Source organism: Acyrthosiphon pisum, chromosome X (genome assembly GCF_005508785.2).
Source record: "Acyrthosiphon pisum isolate AL4f chromosome X, pea_aphid_22Mar2018_4r6ur, whole genome shotgun sequence".
NCBI classification, from domain to species: Eukaryota; Metazoa; Arthropoda; class Insecta; order Hemiptera; family Aphididae; genus Acyrthosiphon; species Acyrthosiphon pisum.
Genome location: NC_042493.1, coordinates 17,623,376 through 17,640,594, shown reverse-complemented (window position 1 = coordinate 17,640,594; position 17,219 = coordinate 17,623,376).

The following is a 17,219-nucleotide window of genomic DNA, read 5'->3' as shown; positions in this document are numbered from 1 at the left end:
AATTATAATATTATATTATATTATACTATAATTTTTTTTGATAAAGTACGTAATTATATTATTAACATAAGTTAGTTCAATAATTTATTATTCGTAAATCGTAAATACGAGTGAAAAAGTTAATATTATATGATTATTACTGGACAATTTTTACTTTTGACCCCCCAAAGTACCAACTAGATTCACTTTCCTATCAGAAAAGATACTGTTGAAGAAAATCCAAGCACTTTTACTGTCCCAAGAGTTGATGACAGACCCAAAAAAAAATTTTTAAAAATTATTAAAAATAAAAAAAAATAATACAAATACACACATCATTGTAAAACCAATACATTCATCGTTCCACTCAAAATGAAAAATGTTTAACAGCAGATTAAAATGCAAATTTATTACCGTGATAAATTTATATAAACTTTAGATTTCCTATATTATGTTTAATAGTAAGTATCTTTACGTACTATTAAAATGGGTAAACTTTTTGAAAATGTTCACTAAATTTTTTACAACAAAAAATGTACAGCACTAAGTGTACTCATAGAAAATTGCAATAAAAACTTTCAGTGAACATTTCAAAATTCCCGTTTTCCTAATTTTTTTTTTGTTTTCCTGTCGTTTTAAAAACTATTGGAAATTTTAAATTTTGAACTAGATTCACTTTCCCATCAGAAAATACACTGAAGTTCGAAGCACCTTATTTCGACTACTTATATCGTGTACAGTGTATCGTGTACACTATACACGGACACAAAAAATAAAAAATACACATCGACATACATTATATACCCATCGATCTGCTTTGAATCTAAAATGTATACTATTGTTAATATTATTAAAAAATAATTTATTTACCTGGTTGTTTTAACGTACCTGCAATTTCTCGCCATAAATTTTCTTTGAGTAGGTGGTCACTATAATTTTTTTCGCTCATTTTTTCTCTTACTAACTCATTTCTAAATTCATTGTTTTTAAAACATTTTAATAAAAAATCTTTCAAGTATGTTGTGGGCGCTGTGGCAACCGAAAACGAATTGACATCAATTGACGAATACTGTCGGACAGATATTGTTTTTGTATTCACATTGTACCGACAGACGCGGACAGGCAGCGACACGACACGACAAAACATTCTTGGCCAGGATCTTTTGTCGGTACGGTCCGTGTCTGTCATGGTCGGTCCTTACATATGTGAATTACACCGTTACAAACTATGTTTATAATATTTTGCCGTGTCGTGTCGTGTCGTACTAATGTGAATCGGGCTTTACAGGAACTAAATGGTATAAAATTAAGGTTCCATTCTAGATACTTATCTACGAATATATTTCTAAAGAAATGAAACACAAAATTATTAAAAATATAACTGACACAAATGCAAAATGTTCCATACCTACTGTTCCTTACAGAAAATATTGTAAGTCAATTAATTAACTGCTTGCATACATCAGGGCTTGATGAAAACTGTTTACAACAACATTGGGTGTCCTTTGTAAGTGACTGAGCAAGCATTTTGTTGGGTAAAAAAATGGTGTTGCTAAAAACTCAAGGATAAGTACCCACTTATCATTAGTGTTGGCGTTGTATGAATCATTGTCTTGAATTTGCAATTAATGATTCACTCAAATATGTAAGCGCTACAAATTACTTCAAATGTTTTATAGACTCACTTTATGTTCTATACAATACATTCCCTAAAAATCAAACGGAATTAAGAGAAATTTGTCATGATTTAGATGTATTGTTTTTGAAAATTGGTCGGATTCTTAGCGTTCGTTGGGTTGCTAGTAAATGGAAAGCAGTAAATGTTTTATGGAAAATTAGCCCTGAATTTGTTAATGATTTAGCTATTATGTGTGATGTCCTTCAGGAATTATCCAAATTATCAATTGAACTTCAAAGTCGCACTATTACATTGATGCAAGCTGAATCTATAAAAAAATGTATAAGGGTTATAACTTCTTTTAAAACTAATAATGGTGATTATATGCACCAAGCCGTAGTTGCAATAAAAGATATGAAGTTCAAAAATATTGATTTAACTTCCAACAAATAAAATATATGCATAAATAAAAATCAGTTTTTTACAAGCATTGAAAATAACTTACAATCAAGACTTCTTGACAATGACGGCGAAAATAAAATTATTTTGAAAAATATTTTAGTCTTGGAACCCAGAGGACCCAGCTATTTGATATGGAAAAGATGATATTAAATATTTATGTAAAAGGTTTTCAATGAACCAATATGAAGCTATTAGCGGTATGAGAAAAATTATTTCCGATCAAACTATTGATCCTAAAAACGTGATGTTTGCATTCTATATCTTTCCAAGATTTTATTTTTAATTTCACCAACTTTATATTTGTTGAATTTTAAATTACAAAAAAAAAAAGATATGTTTATAACAATATGTAGAACTTAAGTATAGTATTCGGTAATTTTTTTCTGAACAATACTTTTAATTTTCATTTCAAAAGCGCGTTCTCCAAATCAATGTACCAATAAGTACCTACACTAGTGTTATCCATGTTCTCATCTTCTGCCCATTGCAATATAGCCATTTACAGCTTCTGAAGGAGAAACTTTACTTGTACTGATTGAGTCACTCTCATCCTCGTCGTCAATATGATGATATTGCTGCAATTTGTAGAATTTGATCATCAGTTAAGATTTCATGATTCACTAAATCTTCGTCAGCGCCAAGGCAAGCCCATTCCTGTACTTGAGACTCAGACGTTTATTCGTACATATTTTCTGTATCTGGTTTATGAGCGTAAAAAGTTGAATGTCATTGATTTCAGCAACTTCGTCGATTTCATTTTCTGCTTGGAAAGGAAGCAAGTGTATCCACGATTTCATTATGAGCATTGGCGGGACTTATTTCCAACAATTTTCAAGACTAAAATCTGCGTCTTTTACATTTATGGCCTTTAGAGCATCAACAAGTGCTTTTCACCATGCCCCGGATCAGCAAGAATTTTGACTAAGAGAAACTTACGATAATTTAATTTAATATTCTGAGTTACATTTTGATCCATAGGTAAATAGGTTGAATAAGCGCTGTAGTATTATGACGATGACACTCTTATAATAGTATATTTATGAAGAGTGGCTATCATTACAAAACATTGTTTCCATTATCCTGATGTATTTTTACATAAGTACATTTTTTTTTTATGAGAAAAAAAATAATTCATACGTGAAAGGTTTAATGGCAAGTCGACTCTAATAAAAAAAAAAAAATATGATAATAATAATATATACTTAGAATGTAGGTACTTTAAGTACTGTCTAAGCTCTTTACAACCATATCAATATAAAAATTCTCGATAATATCAACTTCAAGCTGGGAGGAATTAGGGCAAAATAATAAACAAGGTCTTCTATAATATAATGAAGAGTGGTTGATTTTAAATCTTCATGAAGCATATCTGAAAATAATAAATTATAGTTTTATTATTTGGAATAATATTGTACTATATTTACAATTTTTTTTTCAAAGTGTATAGATACAATGCCCTGGGTACATAGTGGTATTTATCTGAAGAAGTGCATCACTTATTTAATATTTATTGCAGAACTTGTTGTATCAAAAACTTAACTATTTAAATATTTGATATTCAAAATGGTAATTAGTACCTACGTCTTATATTTTTTTTTTCCCATGATATTTTTTACCAAAACATTAAATTAAAATATTTAAAACATTTGTAGTAAGGTGATTAAATAAAATTAATACATTAATGTAATGCTTTTATACACAATACATTTTAGATGCAGTAAAGTAGAATAATATTCTAAATACACATTTGTAGAGTAATAAAATAAAACCAATAATCAACCTTAAATGCCATCAAGACGCGTTTACATATATTTACACCTAAATTAACGGTTACTGGAGATAGCAGGCATAGGGAGCGATATATGTAATACTTTAACTTTCGCCCTTAGGTCACTAAGTCAAAATTTCGAGTTGTTAACTCGAAATGTCTTCATAATATTATTATATACATTTTAAAAAATATAAGAAAAAAGTATTTAATTATTAGATATATACGTATTGTAATTGGCCTAGTTGTTCAACTTTATTTCACCATTATAATGATGTGACGCATACTAATGTTATTGCTTGTAATAATACATTGAAAATATTAAATAGTAGGAAAATATTACCTAGACCATGTTATCTTTAGCATAATTTAATCAACGTTGACACTAACATATACTTACACAGATGCAGTTTTATGTTCTGCTCATGGTTGAAATATACAAGGTTATTGCATATATACCCCTTCTCAATCAAATATTTGATGATAAAAACAAAAATGACACATGTGATGTGTGCGAACAGTACAAACTTGCCAGTGATGAAGAAAAAATTAATCTACAAATTTCTTATGAAGACCATATTTTAAACAAGACATTAGCAAGAAACAAAAAAAGCCGATAAAGAAAGAGCTGAAATTTATCCCAAATTTTGTGTAGCTGTATTTGATTTAGAAAAAGTGTTAACTTCACCGCAAAGTGAAGTTGGTAGTTTCTATTACAAGAGAAAGTTTTCCAGCTATAATTTTACAATTTATGACATTGGGCAAAAACAAGGGTATTTTTTTATGTGGACTGAAACAGATGCTAATAGGTAGAGGTTCAAACAAAATATCAACATGCTTATTAAAGTTTATTAAAATTATGAAGAAAAGTGGTAGTGAAGTGTTCAGTTTTTTTTCTGACAACTGTGCGGGACAAAATCGAAACAGATATATTTATGCTATGTGGGAATATGCAGCTTTTACTCTTAAAGTCAATATTAAACATACATTTTTAGAGAAAGGACACGCGCAAAACGAAGGCGATAGCAAGCATGCAACCATTGAATGATCTAAAAACATAAAACAATATACATTCCAGTGGTTTACGTTAGTAAGATGTGCAAAAATACATGGAAACCCGTATGTAGTGTGAATTATCACATGAGGACTTTTTAGATTTTAAGCCCTTGGTAGAAAATTCACAATCAAATTGGAAAACATCAACGGATAGTAATGTAATTAAATGAGCGTTAACGGTCAGCCCACGATATTTTATTAAGTATATCTGATGATATTATTGTGAATAAAGTAATTTACTTATTTACGTGGAACCTTGTTTTACATTTTCAATACTTAGCTATAAAAGTTGAACATTTTATAAATTTGTAACTAAAAATAATTATCAATTATAAAATATTTTAATTATTTTATTTAAATAAAATTTTATTGTTATTTATAGAAAAAAAAACTAACAATGTCCATTAACGGCTCAAAATCAAAATATTTTCAAAATTTAATAGTGTATAGAAAATAAAATATAAACATTCAATAAAATTTTCATGTAGATGTAGATACAGTTATTCGTTTTTGAATAACAATAAAATAACAAAACCGCTACATGAGAAATCGAGTGAATATCCAATAGTGTAAAAATATGAATAACAAACGCTCATAAAAATTTAATTTGATTTGCTTGTAGACATTTTATTTGATAAAGGTAGACAAACCTATGAATGGAGAAGTTAATAAAACTGTTTTTTTTCCAGTTGAAACTTGAATTTTATTATGCACGTGATATTGTTCATAGGTTTGTAAGTAAAATAACGCGTTGATGTTTTTGATGTAATTAATTTGCGTTTATTTCACATACGTTACTCATTTAGTTTTACTATTCTTTCCACACTTTGAGTATGGCAAGGAAATTTCATCAGGTCAAACTCCGGCAAAACATAACTACTAATCAGTTGTTCTAAGCTCTGATTTGACACATGGTTCATTGCTGGAGGAGGTGAAAGTTTACACTGAGACCAGTCAATCAGTTCAATGTAATCTGAAGCAGCAAAATTGATGGTCGGAGGTTGAAATGTACGCACGGATTTCCCTTTGGGCTCTTGATTTCTAGCTTTTAGCAACCTTCGAAAAGCTAACTGCCGAACATGGATTCTTTCGTCTACTGCCATTGATATTAACATATTTTCCGGATGACAAAAGAAAGCATTCCTCTTCATCACAGGATCAATGATATGCTTTACACTATCGGGTAGCTGACGTAACGACTGAATAGCTTTGAAGATGTGCTTGGGTCCAAACTTCACTGATGGATGCCTTTTGAGTTCAAACCAAACTGGGGCGTATACTTTCATAATGTAGTCTACAAGAATCTTAAGTCCTTCAGAGGGTGTCACTTCAGATATGTATACTCTTAGTGTCCTATTTGCACATGTCAACCACCTAGAATGACTAAGAGGACCAGGATCTTTCACACCAAGATCTGAAGGACACTCTCCTGTCTTCACTGCTTGATATATGTCAAGTAAGTACTTTTGGTCCTTGCTCAAGTCAGTTTTTGTTATGTTTATATCTTCACCAGTGATTGTTTCAAAATTAACAACCGGGCGTTTTTCACAGTTCAATAAAAATCTGCCAATTGTTTCTGAGAAACTTGTTGGCCCTGAAGTCTCACCATCTACACTTTCAAACAAATGTCTCAGCGGCAGTTCATTGAAATGAAGCAAGCATATGAACCATTGCACTGGGCGACCAAGTTTAATCTCAAGATTACGTATTTCACCGTTTTTCCAACCTGTATTTGTTGCTGTGCCGTCACATCCAACAGCAACAAGCTCATTATGGTCAAATTCCTTACTTTCTAAAAAACTCAAAATAGTTGATGCAATTTCGCTTCCTGTGCCACTTACTGGTGTCAAATGGCCTATGTACTTTCCACCAGGCTCTTGTACTAAACTTATGTGCTCTTCCTTCTTCAGTCTCCGATACATTTTATTACCAATTTTTTCTTGGAAATAAACATTATCCTTCCTCCCATCAAAATATACCCCATACATCTTAGCACTGTTATTTTCGGTTTGTAAGGACTCTCGAACTTTATGTTTTTCGCGTCTGATCTTGCTCTTGTCTATTACAAGCGATAAATCTCCTTCATTGATTAGGCCGAGGTCTTGTAAAACACTTGAAGCGATAGCGGCAGTGGCTCTATCTGATATCCCGTATCTATCACTCATCAATGCGGTCGCAGGAAGTTTAATTCGCATTTGAGAGGTCGATGGTAAACTGTCACTGTCATCTTCGCAATTCTCGATTCTGTCATGTAATGGTTCAATTGTAATATCTGTTTTACTGGCATTAACATCAGGTTCATACATTTTAGGTTTCTTACAGATTTGTAATCGTTGATCTCTTTTAATTAACTTATTTGTCTCTACTCTGTCCAAGGAACCAATATACCTTAACCTCATATTTCGTTGGTCATAGATAAAGTCTCTCTCAATAATAGAGATTTTCTTTTCCTTATCACACCTACAATCCATAACTATTTTACAATTACAAGAGTTTGGCCTCTTACCACATGAACACGTAAAATGCATAACACATTTGCAGAAAGCAATGTCAAAAAGTTTGTTATTGGCTTCACTGACAAACTCGTTAAGCTTTTTCTTAAAGTTAGGTTTTTGTTTATCACGATTGAATGATTTTTTCAAAGTAAAATACTTGTCATGCAAATCTTTAATTAATTTTACAACACGTTGATGACTTACAGTTGGTATAGAAGCTTTACTGTAAATTTTTTCTATTTGACAACCAACACAATGAGATATCTCGGAAAAGGGTACATTTTTCGCAGAATTTGATGTTTCCTCAATGCATGCTAACAAAACATCTTTATGTGTGGGTAAAACACTTTCACTCAAAGGTTTTGGCTTACCAAGAATTGGACAAAGACTCAAACGCTTAGAAGTTTTGGTAGACGCCATGTTTTAACGTTCCACATCCACAATCACAATATAAAAATAAGACACGTTAATTCACACAAATCTATTATGAACACAATCCACTTGCACAATCACTCACAAACAATGTTGACTCGAGGACTGACTGTGAAGAACGGGTGCGGTATGGTTTCATGTCGGCACAAGCTCGGCCAGTGTGCTGCATGTCGCGACAAGTAGGCGCCGGGCCGCGGTGGCTTAGTGCGTGAATCACGGCCTTGGCGAATAATTTAGTTTATTTTTGACTTTTATAGAAACATACATGCATCGATCACACTTTCATTTTTAAGTGTAGTTAAAACCTTTTAACTATTAATTTTGGTACAACGATGTGATTTAAATATAGTCAAAAATGTCCGAATTCACCGATTTATTACCATTTTATAACTTTATTTGCGAACCAAAATTATTTTAAAAAAACAATAAAACCATTTTTTAAATCAAATATATGTTACATACTGTTGTTTTTTTGGTGTTGGATAAAAAAAACATAATTAGAATTTTTTTTTAACATTATGAAAATTTTTGAAAAAAATTGATTTTTTCGTAACTTTAGGCGTCATGCGCGAACTATAGATGATAATTTAGAATTTTTTTATTATTTTTCCCGAATTCAGGGTACAAAACTACAAATTTTGAGGGGTAATCGGATACCAAATTCGAAAAAACGTTTTTTTTCGAACCACCCTAATATATATATATCGTCCGGCTCGTGAATCGCCTTCTCTCAGCGGGGGCAAGTGTGTCTGTGACGGCGGCCGGTGACCTGTATATATGCTATACCAGGCTCGCCGGTCCCGTCTGAAATATTGTTTTGCATTTTACATGTTTCAGGGTTTTGCTTGATTGACTGCGATGTACTGAGATATCAATTTTATGGTAAACATTGTCCTGGTTCTGAATATGCCTTTTGTTTTGTTCTGACTTCTACCGTTCCCACGGAAAACTCGAATTTTCCGTGGGCGGCGCGCGTTTGGTAATACTTCACGGCGGCGGGCGCGCTCTATGGTTCAGCGTGCTCGTTATGTTCTGTTGACGGTGCCGGTCTCGATGTCTCGGTCACTGTGATATGTTGTTAATGCGCACAAGCAGAGTGCGCTAGGTGTGTAGCCACTCTGTTTTGTCTCATTACAGGTTTTTATTTTACAAGTTAACAACTTCCATCAGTATTTTTAAATAATGTATTATAATCATACCAGTAGGTATACCAACATAAATCATTTTCTTAATACATTAATGAATACAAATGCACACAGCTAATGATTTTTACCATATTAATCAAAGGGAATATAAAATAATTATAAACTTTAAATAAAAATTAAATAATTTAATTTATAGGTAATGTGGCACATCTAACTTGAAAACATATTTAAAAGTATTCTAATAACATGTGAAAATAATGGTATGCAAGATGCAACTATTTAATATGCAACAAATTTAACACCATCCATTACAGTGACCCACTTGTAACTTATTGTACAGCAAAGCGACATCCACTTACCCACCTTTTTTTTTTCTATTTTTTTTTTTTTTTTGTGTCTGTCATCACGGTTTGGGGCATTAAAACTGCTTCGATTTTCTTCAACAGTATCTTGTTTGATGAGAAAGTGAATCTAGTAGGTCCATTCGGGAGGTCAAAATTTGAAATTTCCAATAGTTTTCAAAAACGCCGTGAAAAACAAAAGAAAAATTAAGGAAAAACGGGAATTTTTACGATAAAGCTGTTTTCGATTTTGGTTTTTGGTGTAACTTTTAAATAAATGACCGTAGATACATGAAATTTTCACTGGTTGTTTATAAATACCTGTGGAAATTTATGTTCGAACTACAAATTCTGTCGGTGAAATTTAAAGTGTACAAACCATATACCCATGGGTCTCAAATGAAATAAACTAAACGATTAGAGCACAAACAGCGATTGAAAAGACGTAACGAATCGAGAAAGATAAAAAAAAGCAATGATAGATGAACCATCGGCGCTGGCGAAATTCATTATATGTGAAAAAAAAGTTTTATTTCAGATTAAGTAGAGCACGTCGGTGCATTGAAAATACGTTTGGTATTCTTGTCTTAAGGTGGAGAGAATGTATAGGAGAGTGATAATTGCTACTGAAGAAACTACAGACAGTATAATTAAAGCCACCGTGGTACTGCATAATTTTGTTAAAAATAAAGAAACTGAGGCAGGTTAAATATGAAATATTCATTTATAACAAAGAAGAAATTAAGTTGAACATATTGAGACAGTTGGAAAAATATTTTTTCATAAATGGTTAATGTAATGTTTTAGAAAAATAAGTTATATGTAATTATCATATAACTAAGTAAAATTTAATTCATAATTGATTTGCAAATTACAATTTTTGGTCCAGTGTAAATTTATAATAACGTGCACCTTGTATAGGGATCCCAGATTTATTTATTTTAAATACGGGACATTTTAAATCATATCTATTTAGTAGGAATACATTAATACTGTAAGAACAATTTGCCACAACTTAAAACTACTCGGTACACAACAATATAACATCACGGATCACTGACGACCGACTGGGTCGCTTTTAAATCGTTTTTGTTATGATTATGTACCTACTTACTTTTCAGTTTTTTATTTCCAAAATTGTAATATGTTTTATGCATTTTTCAAAAATAATATGCAAATTTAGCTGCATATATTTAAGCATATTTTGAATATTTTGACTGCATTTTTCAATAATTTTTATTGAAACAAGTCCGAAACCCTACCTATAACTTATTTATTTACAAATATTACAATATTATAAGTTGTAATTATCTATAATATACATTATCAAAATTATGTAAAATATTTTAAATTGTTCAACTTTTACATTAAATGTTATACATATCTTTCAGGTCTAAATTCATATTATGTACACTCAAATGAAAATCTCCACCGCGGAAACAATATTTTTGAATCATGTTTAGTTCCTGTTGGACAGATGGGATCTAACTTTTATGATAGAGATGCCAAAGAAGTACGGTCACATTTAACTATTTTTCTGTGACATTCCAATACTTAGACATAATATAAGTTTAATTTGAAATAACTAATGTGTATCAATTAATATTTTAATTTATTAGAAACACTTGATAATTTAATAGTATACATGTAACATTATTTTGTAATATAAATCTAAAAACTTAGTGGTAAGTGGATGGTAAGTGGATGTCGTTCTGCTGTATAGTAGATTACAAGTGGGTCCATTGTATAATGGTTGTATTAAATTTGAATTCAATGATATAATATCATTGTATAAGAAAAACTATTCTGAGCGGAGACAGTTTGTCAGTCTGGATATTTTATATTGTTATTATTTATTTTATCATGTAGGTAATCAAGTTGAACTAATATTAAAATATTACAATTTTTTATTCGTTTCTATGGTGATAAACAAAGCGTTGGAAATTAAAATCCCATTTTTAGCGTTTTTTCGTAATTTTTCGGTGGTTTTTCCAGTGACATTAAATAACTATTGAGAAAATCGAAAAATTACCTCTCTAAAGTACCATCTAGATCCAATTTGCTAAAAGATAAGGTACTATATGTTGAAATCGAAACACTCCTTCTGGAAGAAATTTTGTATACAGGATATAAAAAAAAAAATAAAAATAAACACCATTGTAAAAACAATAGCTCCCTCGCTCCGCTCAGAATCTAAAACTTATAATTATTAAATACTAGCAGGGGTTACCTGGCCCGGCTTGTCAGTTGATAAGGTATGGAAATTGTATAGTAAGTTATATTTATTGAGCTACAGTGGTTATTAAACCAATTATTATATTATTAGCCTGGGCTGTGACAACAATAATTTAAAGTAAATAAATAAATTCTCTTAAATTAACATGACATTAAATAGAATGATTATCCAATTTGATTTACCACAATTCAATTACTAAAATAAGTTGAAAACGACGATGTCTTTAATTAATATTATTAATATAGAATAATAATACAAAATTACTTTTTGATATAATTTTTAATTTAATTTATCTTTAATTATGTTTTTGATGTGGATGGTATTGGTTCTTCATGTTCCTTATCCGCCATTCCATAATTTAATGTGTACCATTCATAGAAACTTTTAGCAATAATAATAAATTTCATGAATATCATGAATTAATAAATACCCTGTTATTTCAGAAAGTATCACATCATAAATTGCTTTTGATGATTATAATAGAGCTAAACATTTTACATCGGGAAATTCATTAATTCAAACCTGTTCTATTTTAATGATTTTATCAGTTTCTCCAAGGAATTTATCTATATCTTCATTCCATACGGTTAGTGTTATCTAGAATATGTAAAAATGGTAATGTTTTTTTTATTTTATTGTTGAAGTCTTGCTTTATCACTGTCATCAATTAAATGTATATTCTTTTTTTATAATTCTTTCCCATCTCTTGAATATATAGTGTTTTATTCTCCAATTTTTTCAACCATCGCTATAATATCTAAAATTATTTTTTTTTATTAATTTCGTTTCAAGGAATATATCGTAAATACATAGGTTTAAGTATAGTGGTATACCTATGGAGGCTGGATGTTTTTACTTATGACAGTATGATTTTCTAGATTTGAAATATTTTTTAGTTTTGTGAACATTGATTCTTCTAATTTCTCGCTTATTTGTATGAATATATCCTTCCTTTGTCTTAAGATAACTTAAAGAGATAACTTTGAATTTTTTTATGCAGAAGATGCCCACGCAAAAGAATGGAATGCCTTGTATATTTCTGACATGTACATGTAATAGTCAATGGCCTGAGATAACTGAACAACTATTACCCCATCAGAAACCAAGAGTATTTAAATTGAAAATTGAAAATAATTATGGATTTAATAACAAAAAGTAATATTTTTGTTAAAGTTTTATCGTGTCAAAAAATAGGATTACCACATAATCACATTTTTATATGGTTAAAAAGTAAAATTCATCTCAATCAAATTGATGATCTCATTTCAGCTGAGTTACCAGATCCAGAGAAAGATCTTGAATTGTACGAATTAGTAAAAAAAACACATGATACATGGACCGTGTGGGAAATGGAAAATACAAATGTAATTATCCTCGAAAAATTATAGATGAAACCAGAACTAATTCTAAAGGATATCCATCCTTCAGAAGAAAGAGTACGAGGAATGGTGGTTTTAAAACCTATATAAAAATGAAAACGATGAATGGGAAGTATGAACCAGCTAAAAGGGCATTTTAAAATTTAATGCTGAAGTATGTGTGTCGATTATTTCCGTAAAATACATATTAAAATATATTAACAAAGGTAGTGATCAAGCAATGTTTACGATAGAAAATAATAATAAAGATGAAATTGATGACTATCAATCTGGAAGATACATGAATAGTAACGAAGCAATATGGCGAATTTTTAGTTTCCCTATTCATGAGCGATATCCGAACATAGTTCATCTCTGCATACACCTAGAAAATGGACAACGTGTTTACTTCTCCAAAGAAAATGTTGAAAAAAACGGAATTGCCCCACCAGAAACAACATAAATAGCATTCAAATTATGCCAAGCAGATCATTTCACCAAGATATTATTTTATTATGAAATTTCAAAATATTATACATGGGATAATTCAGTTAAAATGTTTAATATGAGAAAACAAGGAATCACTGTCAGTGGACATCTTAACATATTTAGAGCTGATATAATGGGTCGAATATATACGATACATCCTAGAAGTTCCGAATGTTTTTTTCTAAGAATCTTATTACATAATGTACGTGGGCCAACTTTATACGAAGATATAAGAAGTATTGATGGGATTATATGTGAATCATACAGAGAAGCATTCGGAGGACTTGGTTTACTCAAAGATGATATTCACTAGGATGATGCGTTATCAGAGGCGAACGAAACAAAACGAAGCTTTAAATAGAACTTAACAACGATTTAAACAACAATAATTCAATAATAGAAAAGGTGGCAGTTATTTTAGCTGGTAACTTCTGACAAACGCTACCAATTATAACAAGAGGAATCCCGGCTGACCCAATTGATGCGTCCCTGAACAATTCATATATTTGAAAACATACTGAAATTATAATGCTGAAAAAAACATGAAGATATTTTTAACGCATAATCTGACATTGAAGGATTTTTAAGAACAATTATTACTCCTTGATAATGGAAAGTAGACTAAAAATTCGGATGGTATGATTGAATTGCCATCTAACTTCTGCAATATTGTAAATTCAATTGAATCTTTAATAAAAAAAAACGTATTCCCTGAAATACGAAAAAATCATACTAATCATGAATGGTTGTGAAAGGAAATTCTTGTCCCAAAAAATAATGTACTCTGATTCATTTGTGCTAAGGCTAAGACACACTGTTGACGACGTGAAGTCAACGCTATACTTCCAGATCCTAATATAAATACTGACCCTGATGTTGACCTTCTTGTCCAGATCACCTACATAGTCAGCTTCACTATTCTTTTAACACGAGTTTTTGTCTAGAACTAAATAACAATCCAAAACGAATAGTTCCCTTTAAATATTTTAAAATTCGTTTCACTGATGTCCAGTGTTGTTCTTTTGGTGTATCTACCAACTAGATTTACTGAAAAAGTTATGCCCGATCTTATAATCTGACTAAATCTGATATAATAAACTTCTGACTGCTTCACGATATGGTACTTTACTAGTTAAATTAGTAATTTGTTTCTTTTTATCTAATAAATATTGAGGGTCTGCTGGTAATTGAACTAACTTTGCTTCAGTCATATTAAACTTCTCCAATATTCTTTTACAATACAACAATTGGTGAACTACGATTGATCAATCAGATTTTTTCTTAATATCTCTTCCTAAAAATTGATTCAATTCTAGAAATATAAAACTTTAAATCTCAAAAATAATAACTAGAGTAATAAAGAATAGAATAGAAAATACAATAGATGCAAACCTAGGCGAGGATCAATTAGGATTCAGGCGAAATATAGGAACTAGAGAGGCTAATTTTGGCACTAAGGATAATGGTAGAAAATAGATTAGGCAGAACAAACAAACCTTGATCGCTTTTGTAGACATGGAGAAGGCTTTTGACAATGTACGAAAAGAGCCTATCAAGACAAACATACTAACTACCAATAGCATCAGCCTGGAAATAAGGAAGAAGTTCCTTAAAAACTATGTATCTAATGTAACGCTCTTTGGATCCAAAACCTGGATAGTAAACTTAATGGAAAAAAATAGGCTAGAAGCCTTTGAGATGTGGTGCTTAAGAAAAATATTAAAAATACCATGGACTGAGAGGGTAACGAATAATGAAATACTAGACAGAGTAAAGTAACAACAATAAATATAGAAAAATATTCAATCTAGAAGAGGCGAGATAACAGGACACATATTAAGGCATGAAAGTTTACTAAAGGAAATAATTTAAGGAGATGTTGACAGACACATTGGAAGCATGGAGAATTGCAACAAACAAATCTACGGATTTATAACTAAAACAAAAATATAATGGTTACATTATATCAATATATAAAAATTCTAATAGTATTTATATTCCAATTATTCACCTACATTAAGTGTTTTTGAATTATTAATTTAACAAATTAAGAAAATCGCTCGCATTTTTTTGATAAAAGTAGACAAGCTTCTGCGTTATGAGGAATCTTGAATTCAATTTTCAAATCTTAAAAAACCAGAAATAATACATTTCATTATACTGTTCCGAAATATGGATAGGTACTCACTATCTGCTTGTAAAAATTTCCGGATAAAACCAAAATATTTGTTAGAATTACAAAAAATAAGTTCCCCCATTAATAAAACTTCTCCAGATAAAACGAGTAAAATCCAACCAATAAAATAACATCTGATGAAAAATGGCGGTAAAACAACATTAGACTTTTAACTTACGAAAGCCACTACTGCTGAAAGAGACTAGAAAAAAATGATTACTACCATATTTCACTTTATGCGCTACTTATAACGAATACACTAGAACAGTTGAAACTCCAGTTAGTAGAACGATTTTAAGAAAAATATTTTAGAACATCTAGAAAAAAATCCAAAAAAATATGCCTGGGCACAATGTGACAGACTGCACATGCTAATTTCAGACAGTCACTGTACAGTTAATAGAAAAAATGAACTAATCGCTGAACAAAATAACCACCAAGAAGAAGCAAAAGAAGCATATTACGGAAAAAAAAAAGACTCAGCTACATCAACGGAAAAAATTGGAAAAGTGTTGCCATTCGATGTCCAACAATATGTTTAGAATCTTCAGTAGTATTTTATAATCGCCAGGTGTCGACTTATAATCTTACAGTTAATAATATAAAAACTTCTACTGCGTCCTGATACATTTGGAGTGAACCAATTGCCAAAAGGGGTATATGATTTTTTTAAAAGAACTCTCGCAAGATATAAATCATGTTATAATGTACGAATCTAGGAAAAAATACCCGAGGAAGAAATACCCGATAGAAAAAATTCCCGAGGAAATAATACCTAAAAGAAAAAATACCCAAGGAAATAATATCCGTAAGAAAAAATACCCATGGCAATAATACCCAAAATAAAAAACATATTAATAGATAAATTGAAAAAATGCAAACATTCATATTCGATATTATATTGAGCACATTTAAAAAAAAATAATACAGTTAGGTATACAGGGTGATTGATTAAGCGTAAAACACTCATTATCTCAAAAAGTATTCACTTTTTTCAAATTTTTTTTTTTTTCAAAATTTTAGATCTACGCTGTTCTAGAATTATATAATTTTTTTATATTTTTCACCCTCATATTTATTAGGAAAAACACTATCAACTTCTGATTTTCAAATGGTAACCTATACTTTTAATTTCATAAATTAATAAAGCTATTTTTTTTATGAATTATCACGTTTAAATTTTCATTTTTCATTAATCCGTTGATGAGATATAACTCCTCAAAGTTGGGTAGTTTTGGCAGGTGTTTGTGTGTTATACCTAGTCGGTAGATACCGCAGCAATTTGGATTTTTATGCCTCAGAGTAATAGATATTACACTTTTCAAATCATTTCAAGTACAGTAAGCTTATAAGTTGTGCCCCTAAATGTATTGTAAAATGCCCATTTAGCAGGGCGTTCACCGTGCTGTCACATATCCATACACACGTGTAATTCCCACGACCCCGCTACATACCAGGTCATGTCTGATGAACATCGAAGGAAACAGTGTTGAGTGTTGTCTGATTAGGCTGATTTTCGATTACTACTACCGTTTTCGATTTGACGCACTTTTTGCACTCGGTGCGCACTGAGTGCAAAAACGTATTCGATTTGACCAATATTCAGTGAACTGGTGCGGTGTTTGTATTCGATTTAATTGCACTGACAACACTCGTGCGCACTG